Genomic DNA, 21,551 nt, shown 5'->3' with positions numbered 1-21,551 from the left:
CATACACATGTACATTGGGCAATGTGTAATGAGAAAATTTATCTTTATGTTTGGCTGTGCAATCTATTTCCATTCCCTAGACTACTTTAATTCTTCATTTAAATCTGGCTTTATATCCTGCACTGAAAATTATTTTAATGGATCTGTTAAAAAAAATAGAAGCCTATGTACACTTATTTTTTTTCTAGGGATGTCTATGATTATAATATGCTAGGCTATTGTTTGTATTTTAATCGCATCCAAACAACCCTTGGATAAACCATATTATTCAATGTAGTTACTACTGGTATCAGTAATATTACCACTGGGAGTTCCAGAGGTACTCATGGTTCATCTCCACTTATAAATTATTTCAGTTGGTAACTCACTACTCTCTTGTTTTTGTCATTATTGTATCACAAAAATTGCCTGGCACATTTAAACACAGAACGACTGAACCCAAAGCATGCACATATAATCAAATGGGCAATGTAATTCCTCCGGAAAATGATTTAGAATTTATTATCATTATTATTATTATTTGCAGCACTTTCAATGAATAGCTAATTCTATGCTCACGTTCACATTTACCAAAAAAAGTGATCAAGTTCTATCATGTTAGAGGGTTAGTTAAGAAATAACTCATTGCATGAAGTAATTGCTAGAAAGAAAATAATGTAAAACTGAATTAAGGAAAGGTTGAATTCAAAATTCTCAGATATGGTAGGCTAATAAACATCCTATAGTGATATTTTCTGCTCTGATCTGTTGAACATGATGCAGTAAAACAAAACTATATACTTTATAATAGAGGACAGGGTGAGTGCAATTCTTTCTTCTTTATGCCAAACTATTTTTTTTCTTAAAATATATGTCTAGAATTGTCCTAGCAGATCACAATAGCTCAATAGCTATGCCCATATGAACATATAAGATGATGCTAAGCAAAATGAACTCCAAGTTATAGAAATAAGTGGTTTATCATTCTTGTTGTTATTTTCAATGTACCTTGTGAAATTATGCCTTTTTTGTCTTTCTTCCCAATGATTTTACCCCTGATGTCACTGTAATTGATTTTGGTACCCTGGGTATTGTATGTATGTTTATTGGAACTAGGAAGAGAAGGGGAACGCCAAAATGGAAAGGCAAAGGGTAAAAGGCGAACCAGTGCAACAGCAATACTTACAAAACTATATGCTGTAAAGCAACTGTACAACTTGGGGAGGGGACATTGGGGAGGAAAGTGGGAAAAAATGAAGGAGGAAGTGACAAGTTTCATAAGAAATGTACTCATTGCCTTCCACTTACATAGGAAACTTTAATCCCTCTGTACATCACCTTGACAATAAATAAATCAGTTTTAAAAATAAAAATTGAAAATAGTTCTCAATTCTAATAGTGCTACATAAATAATGCAAAAGATGTGAAATAAGGATTTGATCTAAGAGAATTTTGTCATACTCTAGCAGTACAGATTTGGAATCACAAAAGGACCGATTTCTTCACTGTGATTGCTTTCTTCTTGTTGTACTGAGTCCTTGACAGAGAACATACTGTCAGCAACACATCCTTTGGGGGTGTTATGCACTGTGAGTGGTACACTGGGATAACTTACTAATGGGAAGTTCATATACAATTTATAAACTAAAAGTTTGATAAACATTAGAGGGCTTTGATAAATACAATATCAACTACAAGAAAGAATTACAAGGCATGTGTGCCAGTGACTTGTGCATGTAGTCCTAGCTACTTAGAAAGCTGAGATCTGAGGATCACGGTTCACAGCCAGCCCAGGCAGGAAAGTTTCTGAAACTCTTATCTCCAATAAAACTACTCAAAAAGAGGAAAGTGATGCTGTGGCTCAAGTGATAGAATGGTCACTTTGATCAAAAGAAGCTCAGGGACAGCCCCCAGGCCCAGAATTCAAGCCCCAGGACTGGCAAAGTAAAAAACAAAAGAAAGAATTAGAATAAAAACATATAAACATATACTGGATATTTATAGCAAATTGATTTCCTGGGACTAATCATCCCACCAGAAATGGAGAATCTGATAACCACTATGATTCACTGATTTAGCTAAAAGCCCTCAACTGTTGATTATAAGCTGAATAAGATTGTATAATTGGATTCTTCAAGGATTAGGCCTCAAGAATATTGGCATGGAAACTTGCCATGTGATTATCCTATCATTTAGAAGATTTAAAATTTTACATTTCCAGTCAGACAATATCTACAGATTCTTCTCATTCTTGTTTTCTCTAGTTTTACAGATAAGAGCTGTTACCTTACTGGAAGAAGTAATTCCAATTTTTAATAAGAGAAACCAGCATAAATGTATATGATGATAAAAATGTAATCAAGCGGACTGGGGATATGGCCTAGTGGCAAGAGTGCCTGCCTCATATACATGAGGCCCTGGGTTCGATTCCCCAGCACCACATATACAGAAAATGGCCAGAAGTGGTGCTGTGGCTCAAGTGGCAGAGTGCTAGCCTTGAGCAAAAAGAAGCCAGGGACAGTGCTCAGGCCCAGAGTCCAAGCCCCATGACTGGCCAAAAAAAAAAAAAATGTAATCAAGCCAGACCTGGTAAAGGGGGGCACAGGATTTGGAGTAAACTGAAGATATCAAATGAAATGATATAATTAGCTGTTACTCAGTTACCTCCTTGTGTAAAAGACTGTATGGAAATACTTATGAAAAGAGTAATTCAGAGAGTCACTGAATTATAGGAAGTGATGGACATGAAATTTAGTCAATGCTTCGATATTAGCTTTAATTTCTGCATTTGGCTCTTTTGTTTGGTAAAACATTATAAGGACAATTATGATTAATTAATTTAACAAATTGTTTAATCTGATAAATTTACACAAACAAAAGGAAGTTATTAAAGGGTTAAATATAAAGAATCCTTATTGAAAATTAAGAAATAATAGTCATTTCACTTCTGTCTCTTGCTTTAAGTATAGAATTAGTGAACTTCTCTGCTCATACTCCATTTTCATCTGTAAAAGGAATGAAGTTGGATAAATGAGAAACATTGAGATTAACTTTAGTAGTCCAATTCTGTGTTCATATACAACAAAGGAAAGCAGGCAAGATCCAGTGGACACAAGAGACAGGGACTAAAGTATAATGTAAAAGACATTTAAGTCCAAGGTGTTAGCCTTCTTTCCCCTCTGATGGTTTGTGATTTCCTAAGAAGCAAAATTTAGACATATATTATGCCAGATACATTATTCCTAATTTTATCCAATGGTATACCTATAAAGAAATGTTTTACAACCTAAAATGTGATCATGAATCTCAGGCCCCAAATACCACAAAAAGAAAAACCAGGGTGTGGGGTCAGGGGGCTAGAAAAGAAATCCAAACTTGGAGCTGGTGGCAGAAGCCTGTAGTCTTAGCAGATCAGTAGGCTGACATAAGAGGATTGTGATTCAAAACCAGTTTAAGTATGAAAATCCATGAGACTCTTCTTCAATTAGCCATCAAAAAGCCAGAAGTGGAGCTGTGGCTTCACTGATAGAGCAGCAGACATAGAGGCTGAGTTCAAAACCCTTGTTCCAAATAAAGAAATAAAAATTTAAATACAATCATCTTTTCATTAAAATTGCCAGTGACTTCATATGGAGCTTTCAAATTTCTATTGTTGATGATCCAATCAATACTTTTCTTGTCATTAGAGTCTTGAGGTCATTAAAAATGGTTTGTACCATGATAACTTATTGAAGACCAAATGGTAGTTACAATGACATCCTGCATCCTTTCTCCTGAATAGCTGAGTAAAACCTCCAAGGTTTTCAGTCTTTCATTACCTTCATGTATATACCCAGAAGTGGTATAATGAGATCATATGGTAGATCTATGTGCATTTTGAAGACACTCTAAATTGATTTCCATTGTGGCTGGATTAATTTACCTTTTCATCAAAAGCATTCAAGAGTACCTTTTATCCTGCACCCTCACTTACATTTGTTGTCTGGTGTTTTCTTAAGAATACCCAGTTCCCCAGTGATTAAAAATGTTCAACATTTCTTTATGTATTTATTTGTGAGTAAAGTACTTCCTGTTATTTCCCTTTGTATGTAATTATGCTTATGATCTGAGCAAAATGAACATAACTGGAGATCTTCCTATCAAGTTAGATAAGCCAAACTCTGGTGAAAAGAAAATAATTTACTTTTATATGTGGAATCCAGGAAGGACAAAATGTAACATGATAGTAGAAGGGGAGTTTTGGGAGAAGAGAAAGGTGGGAGGATGCAATGAGACTGAATATGATATATATATATATATATATATATATATATATATATATATATATATATATATAATGAATCTGCCTGAATATCACGCTGAAATACATTTGAAATACATTGCCTTATCATATTAATATTTACTAATAAAACACCTGTGATTCTTACACTTTATCCATAATGTCCGAAAAATTCATCATGTTCTCTCACTCTCTATGTCTGTTTCTGCTTAAGTTTGTGTTGGTTCTATCTGGTTTGGAAAACAAAGCTTGCTGCAGCTACTTAATAATGAACTCTGTAGATTAACGTAATTCTTCTTTCAAATATTTCTTTCAGTCCATTTAAATATTTGCATAATATCTAGTTACTAAGATGAGACCTAAAGAATGCTCCCTTAATAATTTTTTCCATCGCTTGATTTCTGTTCTTGTTTATATCATTTAAATTCGATTCTTAATTGTCTACTGCCCATGGAAAGGATACAATAAATCAATTAAATTGTCATTTCCCTATGATGGACTTAATAATTTTTCTACTATTTAATATTCTCATAGTTTCCATTTTTCACACTTAGGAGTAATATTTTTGCAGAAATCGCTGCATTTTGCATTGGTTTCTCATTAAAGCCTATTAAGATTTATGTGCCAGCGTGGCATTGACTTAATTTGTGTTTTCAAAGATTGGAATAAAAATTTAAGAGTAGTGATAATTTGTCAGTTTATTTTGGATCATAAAACAAAGGTCACATCAATTAGGAGAGTAATAGTGTGGAAATTCCAACTATGAATCAATCACTTTGAGGTAAGATGACAAAGCCAAATGAACCTATTTGTCAAGATGTTTTATATATGTTTGGGACTTTATCGATATTTGAAAACAGAGACACTAGTATAAATAGGCAAAGAAGAATTCACCTATTCTAATTGCATTCTTGTTTGAGGTCTAAATGGAATGATTATAATGATTTGCTTTTGAATTGATTAAAATTGATTGCTCCAAAGGTTATCCTATAATTAGACAAGGTCATATCAACCATCCATCTCAACACCAGGAAAACGTGGACAGAACTATATTTGAATAGAGTATTATAAATTGGAAATTTTGTATAGTTTAGAAACCAGGTTTAGAAACACTTGAGATACACAAACATGTTCTGAGGAAGGAGTCTCATCTACCAGCCAGTAGATCCATGTTGGATGGCTGCAGTCCTGAAGCCCCTGCATCCAGGCTTTCTTTGACTTCTGCTTGTTATATAAGATCATTTAGAGAGTCTGGATATTGTGAAAGAGTACAAATGTGTGTAAACAGGCCATGAAACAGTGTAGGAAGCTGCCGGGCTTAGCTCTAACGCCATCCACGTGGGGGTCCTGGGCTTCTCTGCCTCTTCCGTGTGTGGTCCTCTGCCGCCCTCTCACATCCCCCTGGCCAGTAGGGAATTAACTGCGGGAGCAGAGGCCACGGGTAGCCTCAGTTGGTGCATAGTCGGGAGACCCCCATACCCGCCAAGGAAGACACGGGCGGGTGGGTGTCCCGGAGAACTCTCAAGGATGTTCTGGTTTATTCAAGGGAGGGGCTAACAGTTATACCTCCAGAGGCATGCGCAGGAGAGGGGCTACTGGATATTAACGATTGGCTAATGGACTGTCCATCAGGTGATGTCACGGAACTTCCTCTATGGGTGGAGACCAGAGCCCCCCAAGGACAGGGTCTCCGCCATTACACATGTGGCAGAGCTGAGAGGCGGGGGCTGCTTTGCTTCTCTTCCGGTTGAAGCCGGAAGGTGGGAGTGGCCACCCCCCACACTGTCCCAGGGCTGGGGGAAGGGCGGCATCTCGGGATTACTCCCATCGCCCCTCCCCCTTCAAGGCCAAGCTGATTCCACAACAGGAAGCAAGGATGTACATCTTTGAGCCAAGCATTTTGTGTATACTTATGACCCCAACTACTCTGCAGGATGGGGTGGTAGTATCATTTGAGATCAAGAGATCAAGGTCAGCTTAAGTAACAAGTCTGTCTTAAAAAAATAAAATCTTCTGTATCTGCTTAGATAATTGTCCTATATCAGTCATAAATAAAGATTATTTAACTAGCCGGGGAAATACTAGTGTTCTTCTTCTGCTATTTTACTCACAGCTGCTTCCGGTTCTGGTTTTGGATGGTTAATTGGAGATAAGAGTTTGCAGATTTTTACTGCCCTACATGATTTTGAATCCAAGTCCTCAAATCTCAGCCTCCTGAGTGGCTGGAATTAAAGGTGAGAGCCACTGGCACCCAGCAAACTCACTGTAATTTTAATATGCAATGTTAAAAACACAATCCGTAACATAAATAACTGGTAAATAGGACTCATTAAAATTTTTAAATTTCTGTATGGGAATGACTCTGCAAAGATAATATCAAGACAAGTCACAAATTGGGAGGAAAATAATTGCAAAAAGTATAACAGATGCAGGACTGTTAAGTGCACCAAGAATAATCAAAATTCAGTGACAAGGAAAATAAACAATTAAAAATAAGCAAACACCTCACCAAAGACAATGTTCGTGGTATATAAGCACACAAAAAGGTGTTGCACACTGTATGTCATAATATTGAGATATCACTGTGCATATATTTATGGCCCACTCAAAACCATCACCATCACCAATTGTTGGTAAGCATGAGAAGCAATAGGCTGTTAATTGCAATAAAGTTCATTTGTTTCATAGAAAACCAAACTGACACCACACAATAAATAAGAGCACTCTGGTATTTAAAGAAGTAAATTCAAAATGGATATTCATACAAAACTCTGCATAGCTTTATTAATAATACTTTAACTGAATACAGCCAAGATTCTCTGCAGAAGGTGGATGAATAAATATGCTGTACTGTACTATTGGCTTGGGGTGTTCAATTTCTTTATTTTTGCTTCTCTCTGGAGACTAGGGGTAAGTCTGAAAGTTACAGCCATCTAATCTCCTGTTGGTTTCCTTGGAAACTATATCCCTTTCTTTGGCTGTCTAGAAGACAATCAAAAATCATCTCATTAATTGCAACAGAAAGATATCCTATCATCCAGAAATCCTAAAAACATTCAAGAGCTCTTTTTGTGACATTTCTACCTTTCCTCAGTAAATTACCAAGGTCATCAGAGCTCTGTGTCCAAAACCGAGGCAATGGTCCCCATAACAGGACAAAAAATTCTTCTGGTCCCCTGATGGACAAGGGTTGTAGGAATTGTACACCAGTATATGTATTTCTTATTATATTACAACATCGCAAAACACAGAAGAAAGTATTACTGGAAAACTGAGGAAGAATAATATGTACACTAATGTACAATGCCCACGGTGTTGTATTATCAATACTTAATATAAATGTAAACCATCTACAGTCACAAATGTCAGAAACTTGTAGCATTGATATAAAACCAAATTGATCCAACTTATGCAATCTAAAAGCAACTCACGTTTGATCCAGAGAAATAAGTTGACTGACAGTGAAGTGTAAGTAAAGATACTTGATAAAATCATAACTAAAGTACTGGCAGGGTCATACTAACATTTACATGCTTTAATTTAAAAATTATTAAGAAACAAGGTATTTTATGTCATTCAATGTATTAATGAATCAAAAGCTAAGAATGTGATTATAGGCACCACATGTATGTATCAGCTTTCCTGTCTCTATGACAAAACACTGAACAAAGCAAATGACAAGTTGGAAAGATTTGCTTAAGTTTTTCAGAAGTCTTCATTTTCAAGTTAAGACCAAATGAGAGAACCCCAAAATATATGAATCAACACTGACATACTTGGGTGAAGCAACAGGTTTTACTATAACAATATTCAGAGGCATCAGCATTCTATGTCCCTTAATGAATAACACATATTCAGTGTGGATATCACAAATTATGGTGTTTGCCTACATTGAAATGTAACTGAACCATAATGAAGCAAATATTGACAGGATACAACTTGCAAAATTCTTAAAATAATTATACTAAGGGAAAGAACACAGAGACTAAATGTAACATAAAGCATGATTTCTTGTTAACCGTATTCCATAAGAAGAAAATGCATAAAGACAGACAACAAATTGGGGAAGGAGGTCACCAGAAAATAAGAAGAGAAAGAGAAAAGGAAGGAATGCTTATGGAAACTGGTGTGGCATGCTTCTCTGAGGTGATGGAAAATTATGTAATGAGAACAATGTGGCATTTGTCAAACACTGTTGATAAAGTAAGTGTCACTGGAATATTCACTTGAAAATACTTAATTGCCTGTTATGCGATTTTATTTCAATAGATGACATCTAAACACCGCCTTTATGAAATCAGTACACTTGTTAAAATGTCAATGTATTCTTCAGCAGAAGCTTGTGGGAAAATTTTGTATTTGAGTAGTCATATAGAAATCATAGCGATCTGTGCATAAATATAGCTACTGTGAAATGATGAAATGTGCAGGATTGTCATATAATTTATAATGTGAAGATACCTCATTCCATACCATTTCAGTGTCAGTATTTTAACATTTATCTAGCAAATTTACTTATAGCCTGTAATTTTACATTCAATGGTTAAGCAACATGTATTGAGTTGTTGCATTCATCTCTACACTGTCTTATAAGGATAAAAATGGTTAAAAAGAAAAAAGATAATATATTTACCAAAAATATCTTTTCTTCAAGGAGCTTATAGAACAGTGTGAAGATGGAATACGCTAAAAGCCATGACACTCAAAACAAGAAACAATGTGCACACAAAAATCACCATGACTCTGTAAATGTTAGAATTCTGTATTGTGACATGGTATATAGCCACGCATAAATGTATTTTAGAAGAAAATTATCAGAGGGAATTCACTATCCTAATGAAAGGTTAACTTCTTTAAAATTCTCGGAAACGGTTACTCTTGCACTGAGTCTTGAAGGCCAAATCAGATATCAATGTCAAAGTAAGTTATACAAACTTCATATGTAAATAAGAAAAAGTGTATCTTCACTAGAAAGCTGTTGCAAAGACTAAATTCCAATCAGTGTTGGATGATCTGGAGGAGAGTGCAGAAGTTTTGAAAACACGTTTGCTTCACTGTGGGTGCAATTGAAGAGTCTCAGTGTGAGAGGACTTGCCCTCCTTTACACAGTTTTCTTCATAACTCAACATTGACCCAAGAAAATATCCATGGACAAGTCACTTCACAAGTGTTGAAAATTCCCATCACTGCTCCAAAATGATCCTCAAAGACCTTGGAAGAAAGTTGACAGTGGACACCAGCATTAGTGAGAAACTCATCTTGAAGTCGGAGCAGGCATTCCCAATACTGGTTGTGGGTCTAAACACCACTGGATACAAAGAGAGGAAGTGTCAGAGCAAATTGGATAAGAAATGTACTCACTGCCTTACAAATGAAACCGCAACCCCTCTGTACATCACTTTGACAATAAAGACAAAAACTCCCCTCTCCCCCCCAAAAATTGTATTATACACTGCAGCTCAAATGGGATGTAAAATTTGCTGTACACTCTGATTTCTGATGTTTTCTACAGCTATTAATAAAAACACTAGAAAAGTTTTAACAACATTAAGTTTAACAGGATATAAAAGATAACAGTACAAGCTATAGTAGTAAGTCCAAGTTCTTAAGTCCCCTTCTTCAGATTCAGGTTATATTCTTTCTCTTCTGGATAAACCATCAGAGAAATAAAGGCAGAGACTGTCAGTGGAACTGGAAATAATAATTTGGTTAATAAATTTAACCACTCTCATCAAGTTGTCTTCAGCTTCAATTATATGGCCTCAACCTCATTTCCCCCCAAACTTTCCATTGCAAATGTGACACCTTTCTCCCACCAACACACTTTCAATAATAGTCTTGGTAGGTCTAACTCTGTGCCCTTCTGAAACTATGAAACATTTGCAGCCATGGTCATTGCCTGGGATTCCTTAAGGGCAAATAGTTAATCAATAATGGCCTTATTCTGGCTAAGTGAAGCAAATACTGAGAGTTATCTGCAATGGGAGTAAAAATTCTCAGGGAATATGGAGAGATTGCTAAGTGAAATGTATATGATACCTAAAACAGACTTTATTCTGTGCAGAGGATTGTAAACCTGTAATCCTAGAATTTGGGAAATAGGCATAGGAAGATTATGAGATTGAAGCCAGCCTGAGCCAGATAACAACAGCTTGTCCTAAGAAATGAGCAAGCAAGAAAATGCGTTAAAAATTAATACAATGACATTTTCAAGACAAATTGGATAGAATATCATGTTAATTAATAGATATTCAAAAATATTTAGACCTAAGTCAGTATCTATGAGTCATAACAAAACCCCTACTAATCTACTGAACTCTACTGAACAGATTTATATAGTGCGTCCTGTTTTCACAAACGTTAGTAGGCATCTTTTTTTTTTTTTTTTTTTTTTTTTTTGGCCAGTCCTGGCCTTGGACTCAGGGCCTGAGCACTGTCCCTGGCTTCTTCCCGCTCAATGCTAGCACTCTGCCACTTGAGCCACAGCGCCGCTTCTGGCCGTTTTCTGTATATGTGGTGCTGGGGAATCGAACCTAGGGCCTCATGTATCCGAGGCAGGCACTCTTGCCACTAGGCTATATCCCCAGCCCAGTAGGCATCTTTTGATGTTTTCGATTATAATAAGGTCTCACCATGTTACATCGGGAGGCCTCAAGTTACTGATCTCAAGCAATTCTCCTGACTCAGCCTCCTGAGGAGACTCCTTACATGTTTGAGTATTCATATTATGAATGCATTAAAAGCTTAGTTCCAAAACCATGAAAGTTCAAACCATGTGTACTATATACAACCAAAATATGGTTATTTAACTAAATTCACAATTGTACACACACACACACACACACACACACACACACACACACATGCATACCCACACATGGGATGGACTATACCCAATACGATCAGGACATAACAGAACTGAAATCCACCAAACCCCATTTTCTGCTGATTGTTACCCAGGCATCAGCAGCTCCGAACTCTGCCTCCGTAGGTTTTGGATGGTGAGATCAACGCCCTAGCTATAGTTGATAGTAGCAGATTCTTTCCTGGGTCAATCCATTGTTTCTCTGCAGCCAGAAGCCTGTCTTTTGATTGCCAGCTTGTCTAAACAAGTACAAAATTTGCTCCTTCTGGGACTAATAAATAGAAGAGAGAAATAGGAGTTATTACTTGCATGCTAGGCAGGAGGGAGAGTCTGAGATCTGCTGCTCTGAAATGCATAGGGTACTTGAGAACTGAGTCTATAAAAATAATTTTTAAGGAGAGTAATTTTGTGAGTCAGTTTCTAAACTATTCTCCCAATATTTATTTCTAAATGAAGAGACACATATGTAATTCCCTTATTGAGTTCCACTTCTTCTGAGGAAAATAATGGGGTGTATATATATTGAAAGGATCACATGAAGACAAAGAACGGCAATGTATATGTCAGTTCCGCATTTGATACAAGATTTTAAGATTGCTACTATGAAACATAGAACAGCTAATGAACAATTAAAATAAAACACAAATTTAGGTATATATGCTAAATTTTCATCTCAGCCTGTCTGTATCTCTATGTCAAGGTATATGTCTGTGCTAAAATTTGTTAATGTGGCCCAGTAACAGGACAATATTATAACATGAAGTTTTTGGAAAGTATATTAGGCTGAAACAATTATAAACGTATGATATTTATATTATATTAAATGTAACCACATGCCAGCAGTCTTAGATAACTCAGCCAAACCTTTCTATCTTCTTTAAAATTTATAAATTATGTCCTTCACACTAACATCTAAATTGAAATTCCTCCCTCCACCCTGGCACAAGAGCCTGTTTTATCAGTATTAGGCAGTATATCCACTTCCAACTTCAGTTACAGGCATAGGAAATGCTCGGTGATATTTGTTGATTGAATGAATAAATGCATATAGATTATATGCATTGGAATAGCTGAATTCTTATGTCACAGCTCAAAGGCACTCACACTTGTTATAATGTACTGAGAAATAATTTCAAAAGGTTTAAGAAAAATGCCCACAAATTTTGGGAACTACATTCATATGAAGAATTCTCATCAGGTAAGTAAGATTAAGGAGAAAAAAAGTTAGTAGCATTACAGAACATGAAGAAGGCATTTATTTTATAATCTTTACTAAGCTTTTTGCATATCCTATTATGTAACACAATCTTGCACTATAAGGTAAACAAAAAAGTGTTTCTTTCCAACAAAAGGTGTAGAGATGTAAATTGGCATTAAAATATCTTTTATTAATGCTAGGGATTACGATAGTGAAAAACCTCATCAGAAATAGTTGAATCCTGAGCTCCAAATAGCCTATAAATATTAGTCAGATTAAATTACTGGAGAAAGAAGAAAGGAAATATCACAGAGAAGGTAATAGTATTGAAGTGAAAGTCCAGAATCTTCTGAGATCTACAATGTTGTCAATAATTGTGACAATGTTGGTGTATTCTACTAGCTAGGAGAGGTCATATACAGGAAAGCAAGTAGGGAACGAGTAAAGGAAGAAAGTTGCATCCACAGGAACATTGGAAACTCATTCTCATGACAGCAGATTCAAAGTTTTGAAAAGCAGAAAATCATTCAGGTGGGTTTTCTCTGTGGAAACATCAATCGGGACTCAAAATGGAATATAGATGAAAGTAAACAAGATGGAAGACAGGATGCAGACTTACCCTGAGACGAAAATACTTCAATTAATGACAGATATAGAATAGCCAGATCATGTGAGTGAAATCTGAAATTAAAAAAAAATATCATTCCTCAGCATGCTAGGGATGTCTAAAAGTAATTAATGTCATAGAATACGAGCTTGTGCATGTTTTTGTCTATTAGAAAACATGTATTAGAAACATATTTTCTGATACCCTAGCCAATCATTGGAGGAGCCAGTAGAGCAGATGATTTTGAATAAAGAAATACAAGGCATGGAGAATTGTTCAAGTTTGATTTTGAGTATATTGCATTAGTATGACCTATATATTAAATGTTCTAATTTATTCCTTGGATTTCAGAATAGAGACCAGAGAGAGAACCACAGCAGTCTTTCAGAGAGCAGGTTTGCAATAATCACTCTGAACTTACAATAGCAGGGAGGAAATTGCAGCACAAATGCACAATTTGAGAATATTACTAAATTGCAGAAAAATCTAAAAATGACCAGTAACAAAATGGGGTCACTGTCTGACTTTTTTGTTGTTGTTATTTATTTATTTTGCCAATCCCGGGGCTTGAACTCAGGGCCTGGGCACTGTCCCTGAGCTGTTTCTGCTCAAGGCCAGCACTTTACCTCTTGGGCCACAGTGCCACTTCTGGCCTTTTCTGTTTATGTGGGACTGAGTAATTGAATCAGGGCTTTGTGCATGCTAGACAAGGATTCTACCGCTAAGCCATATTACCAGGCCTGCCTGATATTATATATCAGCAGAGAACCTGCCTGAAAAACCTACGTGTTCTGATGTCCTGTCAAAGTTACACCTGGAAGCCAGCCTATAAACATGCATGCCATAATGGAGTCGTTTCAGTGTAAAATGTAGGTCATTATTATGATTATTATCATATTGTATTATTGACAATCTATTGTTCTTATTTACCAGCTTGAAGGGCAGGATAGGGTTTGTTTCATGAATCATATTCTGCCTGCATATGTAATTGCTTCTTTTAAATATGCAGACACAGTCAAATAAGAAAAAAAAAACATACAACTAAAGTCACGATGACATTGTGCTGGCTTCCACAGTAGCGCTGACAAAACTGCACACATTTAAAAACAGGCAGATTTTTATGGTTGCTGACAGTCCTTTAAACCTTGTGAGGCTTGTTTGAAATCCGAAGCAGAGGAAAGTCATCATTGTGAGTGATGTATTCGCTTACTCGAGCTGCTGTGTGACAATGTGCTGTATATAGCCTGCGTGCCTTACACCACACAGATTTATTATCTCCTAATTATGGAGGCTGGGACTCCAAGTTCAAGTTTTCAGCACAGAGCGTTCTTCCTTCCGAGGGAAAGATCTGTGTGTTCCAAACATCTCACCTAGGTTTTTGAAGACGACTACCCCCTCCTTGGCCCCCTGCTCCTTGCTCTGGAACTTTCTCGTTATCTGTCTCTGTATGAATGTCCTGGTTTTCTTGGCTTTAAAAGGACCCATGGGTGTTGTTGGATTAGTGCCCACCTCTCTAAACTCATTTTAATTTAATCACCTCTATGAAGACCTCATCTCCAAATGCAGTCATGTTTTGAGACACAAGGTGGTATTACTTCAGCATACTAATTTGTGGACGGACTTAGTCCATCTCATCATGCTCTTCTGCCTGTCCTCCAGATTTCCTATCTGTCTCACAGGGAAATGCACAACAAGCTCCATGCATCCTCCTCAGGAATCTTAAGCCATGCACCAGTTAACTCTCAAGCCGTGCGCTCATCTAAGGAGAGTGTGGTATAGCACCGAGGGACAAAGCAGACAGAAGGAAATTTCTCCTTCCATTGGGAGCCTGCAATCCTAGACATGTTATCTGCTTCCAAACGTGAGAGTTGGGAAAACTATCACAAGTAAGTTGTTCAAAAAAAGAAAAAGAAAGCATAAAATGTCTGCTGTGTTTTGAAAGCGTTACATTCCAATTCATCATTTGTACTTCATCGTCTTCCTAGACCACATAGTTTAACGTAAGAGACCTTTCCACCCAGTGACTCACAAAGACCTTGGTAGGGTACACATTCCATTGGACACTCAAAGATACTGAAGTAGCAGGGTGACAGTCACCACTGGGGCTGCAGAATAGTTGAGAAAGGAAGGCAGGGTTATCTCTTCAAATAGGCAAGAGAACACAGCAGTGCCCTGCGTGAGCCCTGCCCCTCTCCGTGTCCTTAGCCTACTCACCTGTGAGATGGGTGGAGGTCAATAAATGCCCCAAAGCAGTGTGAAGGTTCCTCAAAAAGGCTAAGCATGGCATTTATTTTTAGGACTCAAACGGTGTACCTGAAGCTTTTCCTCACTGGCTACTGCTCTACCCACTGAGCCACACCTCAACCCCCCTATTTCTTGGTTCCACCTTTTTTCTTACGATAACCAAGGATGTGGGTTGCACTTGCTAACATTCTTTTTTTCATTTTCTCTCTTTGGGTTTGGTGGATTTTGTTGTTGGGGATGGTATTAGGTTTTCTTCTGTTTGGGGTGGTGTTAGGAGCTGAACTCGGGGTTGACATCTACTCTTTGAGCTAAAACCTTCAACCCCCTTTTTACATCACTTATTTTATGGTGAGGTCTTGTTGTATACCCAGGCTAGTCTGGGCTTTGCTATTCCTATTTGTGGTTCCTGGGTATGACTGGCCCCTGCCACTCACCTGCCATGTGTGGTCCCCTGTGGCTAGCATGAGTCCTGTGTCATCTCATTCAGTCATTAGCTGAGATGTATTCTCCTGAACTTCATTTCTACCTGGTCTAGACTTGAACTGTGACACGCCACTCTTTGTTTCTTGAATACCTAGGGGGGCAGGCTTGAACCATGATGCCTCAATGTTTCATTTTGTGATAGGCTCGTGTTACATAGTCCAAGCTGGCCTCCAATTCAAGATGCTCCAGCCTCACCAGTTCTAAGTGCTAGGACTCCAGACTCATGAAATTATGTCCAGCTCTAATTTGTCTCTGAAAAGATTTTTTTTTGGTTCTATTTTGTTTCTTCCCTGAAGTAAGTAGGAGGAGAAAACAAAAACTGTACATACGTAGGTTCCACCTGACAAACACTCACAGGTCTGCACTGAATGGCTCTTCTTGAGTACATTTATCCTACTCAATATAATTAATTTGCACACTCACTTCTGTAGCCAGGCCTGTGCAGCTATGGGCGGGTATTTACAAAGAATGTGAGATGTGCTTCATGTTTATTTGATCAGGAAAGATAATTTTCTGCATGGGCTCCCTCCATGTTCTTTCATCATTTTTGTCATTTAACAATATAATACGTTCAAGTTCACTAAAGCACGGTGAATGCATTACAATAAAACATGGTTGCTTCCAGTAGCTCTAATATTCTTACAAGACAGAAACTTTTTCTCATGCATATTAGAGTATTTCAAGTAAAAGGATAGAAGTTTATGTTTAAAATATGCCTGAATGTACATTTTTTATGTTCTTAAAATCAAATAAGCATGAATTTCTCCAAAAGTTTCAAAAAGTACAAAATGAACCCAAAAGTAAGAATATTTAAATGAACTAATTGAGAAGGAAATACTCTTTTAGTATGCATTTGCCAAATGACAGTGAAGCCTTCCATTAGACCAAAAAAAAATCCTCGGATAAAGTTTTCAAAAATAAAGAATGGTAGTTAAATGATAAGGAAGACCATGATACTCCTGGCCTGAAAGTTAAGATCAAAGCCTCCGTCAAATCCTAGAAGATAATTAGGTATATAGATCTATTTGTTTATCTATTTATTTATCTATCTAGACGTATACATATACAAATGCATATGTACAAGTCCATCATGAGTCTAGACATCTTTAAGTTCTACCTTCCACATAAGTGAAAATGTGCTTTTATTTAACTCACTTGTCTCTTTCAGTATGATATATAATATATATTATATCTGAATCCTATATTCTCTATATACATAGGGTATATAATATCTAGTATATATGTGGTTGAACGTGGAACATTAATCAAACTAAGAAATTACTTAGGATGAGAAGGGGCAAGGAAAAAATGATAAAAGGTGGATAATTTGTCAGTATATATTAGGGTAGAACAGAAACATTCAGCGAAAACTACTGGCCAATAAGGAGATGGGGGTAGAAAACTAGATTATTTCCAAGGATAGGCCTGAGCAGAAAGGGTTTAGGCAGGTTGGAGAAGGTAAAGGATCTTGAATGCTGTTGAAGTTGATCAATTACTGCTATGGAAATGCAATAAGGAAACCTAATGGGGATACCTTTTGTGAGAAAGAAGGGCGGAGAGTGTGAATGTAATACACTGTGAACATATGGAGAGATATAGCAATGAACTTTCCCTACATAAGCTACTATTAATAAAAATATATGATAGACTTATATCTGTGCTGTCTGTCTTTTAATAACCAGTGTCTCTGTTTCCAGGCTGATCTCTATTGATTTGGCTATACAGCTTTGTAGTATATTCTGAAGTCAGGTTGGGGTTAGTCTACAGTTTTGTTCTTTTAGCTCAGGATTACTTTGGCAATTGAGGGTCTTTAGTGCTTACAGACACTTAAAAAAAAAACCTCCCTTTTTTGCATTTTTTGTTATAGTAAAGGTGATGTATAGAGGGGTTAAATTTACATATATCAGATAAAGAACACCTCTTGAACAATGTCATTGCATACCTTGCTCTCTCCCAGTTAAAAGAAAATCTTTTATGAGAGGCTGTTTTCTTTCTTTCTTTTTTTTTTTTTTTTTAAGAATTACACTGTCCTTTTCCAAAGGGTTTCCATTGAACTTATAGATTGTTTTGAGTACTATGGACATGGGAAGGCTTTGTGTGTGTGTCTTCAGTTTCTTTAAATATTTTCATGTAAAAAATGTTCACTTCCTTAAACAATTCCATCATTCTGTGTATTGCTGAGAGTTCACTTACAGCATTCTCTGTTTCTGAATTTCTCAGTTTCTAGGTGATGAGAGTCAGTTTTATGATGCCACATAGAATTTTAAATAGGTAAGACTGACAGTCAAGAACCATGTTTTATGTGTAGTTTCAAGCTCATTTCATTATTGCACAAACCTAGGAGTATTCCTATTTGCCAGGTGTGGTGCCTAAGAAAACAAGATTCCAGTTAGTGCATAACACAGCCCTGCTCTTCTCAGGCTCGAATGATGAAGGCAACTGAAACGTTCTTCCACAAATTCTAAGGAGGAGAAATGGAGGGGTATATTGGAATTGCATTGGTATAAAAACATCACAGGGTATAAGTGGGAAAATTTGTTAAACAAGCTAACCAATAAATGGATTTTTTGACATCCAGTAATTTATCAGAGAAGAAGATGGTCCTTGGGAGAATATCTCAGAAAGAAAGGAAAGGAACTATAGCGCCTGGCAGACTTGTTCATGCAGGACAGCACTTTCCTAACAAGCATGAGGCTCCAAAGTTTAAATCACAGGAATGCCAAAGGAGGGAAAAAATATCAATTCCAAAATATTTAACTGAGAAGAAAGCCATAAGAATTATTAATGCCACCAAAGCATTATTGCATTTAATACCAGTGGAAAATTATTGCATATTCTGACAAATTCTACAAGTGCATATTTCTTTTATATATTTATATTAAGTTCCAAGTTCTATACATGCTATGTATGTATATTTCTATTATAAATGATCACTATGTTTGCAATATGGGATGTGGAGCCTTGTATCTAGTTTATGCTCAACAATGGCCTCAGCCACGGATTGGTTTTGACATGTGCTCTCACTAAGTCTCTTGGGGCTGGCCTTGAACTCAAGCAACATGTACCTGTGCCAACTGAGTAGTTGGGATAACAGCCATGCTTCATCAGCTCCAGATTGCCACATTAAATTCTGAAACTAAAGAAGTATAATCTTGCTCTTAAAATAGTAAAATAACAATTTGCAAGCAATAGCAAAGAGTCGACTATATTAATTTACTAATCTTCTTTCTAGGAACCTCTTGAATTAATAAAGTCCTCTGAAAAGCAAGTTTCCAAAACATCTAAAAAAAAATAGAATCATTTCAGCATTGCAGTTATTTTTATAGCAATGATTTAATAACAATCTGAGGAAATAATCCTCATGTCATTTATGAACCTGGGTTTTCTTCCTCCTAAAGAGTTTATGACGCATAAAATCATAATAGTGCTGGAGCTTTCTGAAGATGTTTTTATAAAAGAAAAAACTGAAGAGCTCAAATTAATTAAATTTCCAATAATTTCTGTACACTTTTACTTACATTATTACTTTTAATTCCTATGACTATCCTATCCTTGATAGAGTTATTAATAACTTCAGTGTATATTTTTCTAGGTAAAATCGTTTACATTTTTGAAAATTAGTTATTGACTCCCCAAAAATAAGCCTGGTGAATAGAAGAAACAGGATAAAATCCCAAAATTTCATCTTCAAGTTCAATAACTTTAGTATATTTTCTGTTCCTTGTCTTTTTGTTGTTGTTGTTGTTGTTGTTGTTGTAGCGGGATTTGAACTCATAGCTTTGTTGGGGTACCTTAGTAATTATACAATTTTAGCAACCAGTAGGTCCATACTAAAAGATACACATTTTTTCATATCTGAAATCTTATGTCTGAAAAAGATTTTGATAATTTAGGAATATTTAATTCGTGATACCAGAAAGTATTATGTGTTTAATCAATAATTAAAATAGCATAATACACTAGGTGTATCTAAAAACTAGAACTAGCAGAGTGAAAGAGTATGCACGGCTTAGAATTGAAAGAATGGGACAGAAAATGGAGTGGTATCCAGGTGTGGTCTGACATGCTTGGAATCCCAGCTACAAGGGGGGTTATAGAAGGAGTAAGAAGGTTCCAGGCCAGCACAGGAAAAAAAGTAAGACTCTATCTGAAAATAAACTAAGAGTAAAAGGATTGGTAGCGTTGTTCAAGTGGTGGAGTATTTGACTAGCAGGACAAAAGTCTTGAGTTTAATCCTCACCACCACAAATTTTAAATGAAAAGAAAAGGAGAGAGAGAAGAAAAAATAATGAAATAGTAGCTTTAAAGTGGGAAAAGTTAGACAATTCCAAAAGTTAATGTTCAGGATTCCTGCTCCTCTGAGAGTTTCCCTCCACAGAAATATCAGTGATATCAGACTCAAATTCACTTGACAGCAAACTTAAACAATCACAACAGTAATTTCATTTAATGACTTTTTTGTTGTTTTTGTGGTACAGAAGAATCGAACCCAGGGCCTCATGCATGCTAGGCAAGCACTCTAACACTAAGCTACAATCACAGCCCCTACAACAATGATTTTAATTGTGTCTACTCATCAAAGTTTGAAAGAGATGTAGGAGGTTCTAGTTCTCAAATCTCCACAGTCTCCTTGGATTCCCATGTCCCTTTTAGTATTTCTGCCTACGGTAATGACTGTAGATGTTTTCTTTCACCCATAGTTATTTTTCTAAAGGCTGTTATTACAATCTAATAAATAGATAAAGTCTCATGCTTTCCAGAAGCATTGAAAATGAATTTCTGCAGGAAAAAAAAAATGTTGGTGTTGTGAATGTCAATAATGTGATCTCAATTGCTTTCTCCCCTTATTCCTGGATGAAATACTAAGGAAAAGTAAAGTCATTCTAAGCAATGTGATTTAAAGATTTATATTCACCACTCAAAGACACCACCCGGTAGGCAGCCAGATCAGTAAATTTTTCCCCATTCTTAACAGCAGGTAGACAAGTCTTTGGAGGGAAAGGAAAATATTTTACTGCTGGCTGAACCCAATGAATTGATTTGTGGAAAGAATTAGAACTCTGCGGGCATATTTAAGAAATGATTTGAGTTTCTTGTCTTCCTCGATTTTATATTCCTAATATTATGTAAATGTGGCTTTCAGATTATAAAGCTACTGCATTAAAGCTGTAATGATTCCTGGACAAGGCTTCTTATTTATTTCTTCTGCTTTGGGAGTCTGCTTGAGGATCTTCTTATTTATTCTATTTGAAATAAATAAATTATTTCAGATGTGTCAATGACCAAATTATTATTCTTTTATAACTAAATATTTTTGGTGGTATTAGGGCTTGAACTCAGGACTTGGCACTTATTAGGCAATTGTAAAATCACTTGAACAATTTCCCTTAGGTATTGTTTATCTTCAAGATAGCCCCCCTTTTTTCTTTATTTAAATTATAAGGTCTCTGCCTGGACGTTAATTCTATTTTTCCTTTTCTTTCTCATTTGGATGACAGGCATGTTCCACTGAGCCCATCCATTCATTGAGAGAGGGGGTCTTATGGACTTCAAAGATGACAATGATTTTTGAAAATCATCAATATATAGAAATATATCCCAAAATAATATGAAGTAGCTGCCCTTAGTTATTCTTGCAAAATATGTTTGGAGGTTTTCAGGACTCAATATGATAGCATTTAAAGCAGTGTGTTAAAAAGGAAGCCTAGATTATTTTCTCTATAACAAGATGTGGTTCTTTTTATTTAAAAATCCAAGATCATAATCAGTGTAAAGTTTTGGGCTGTTATTAAAAACTTCCCTCACTTATATCTATTCCTATAACTTCTTATATTTGAAATTATACAGAGGAAAGTTTCATTCTGTAGATTGTAGGTGGAATCCATATTAATGCCCT

The sequence above is a fragment of the Perognathus longimembris genome, chromosome 8, assembly GCF_023159225.1.
Source record: "Perognathus longimembris pacificus isolate PPM17 chromosome 8, ASM2315922v1, whole genome shotgun sequence".
NCBI classification, from domain to species: Eukaryota; Metazoa; Chordata; class Mammalia; order Rodentia; family Heteromyidae; genus Perognathus; species Perognathus longimembris.
Note: the sequence above shows the minus strand (reverse complement) of the source record.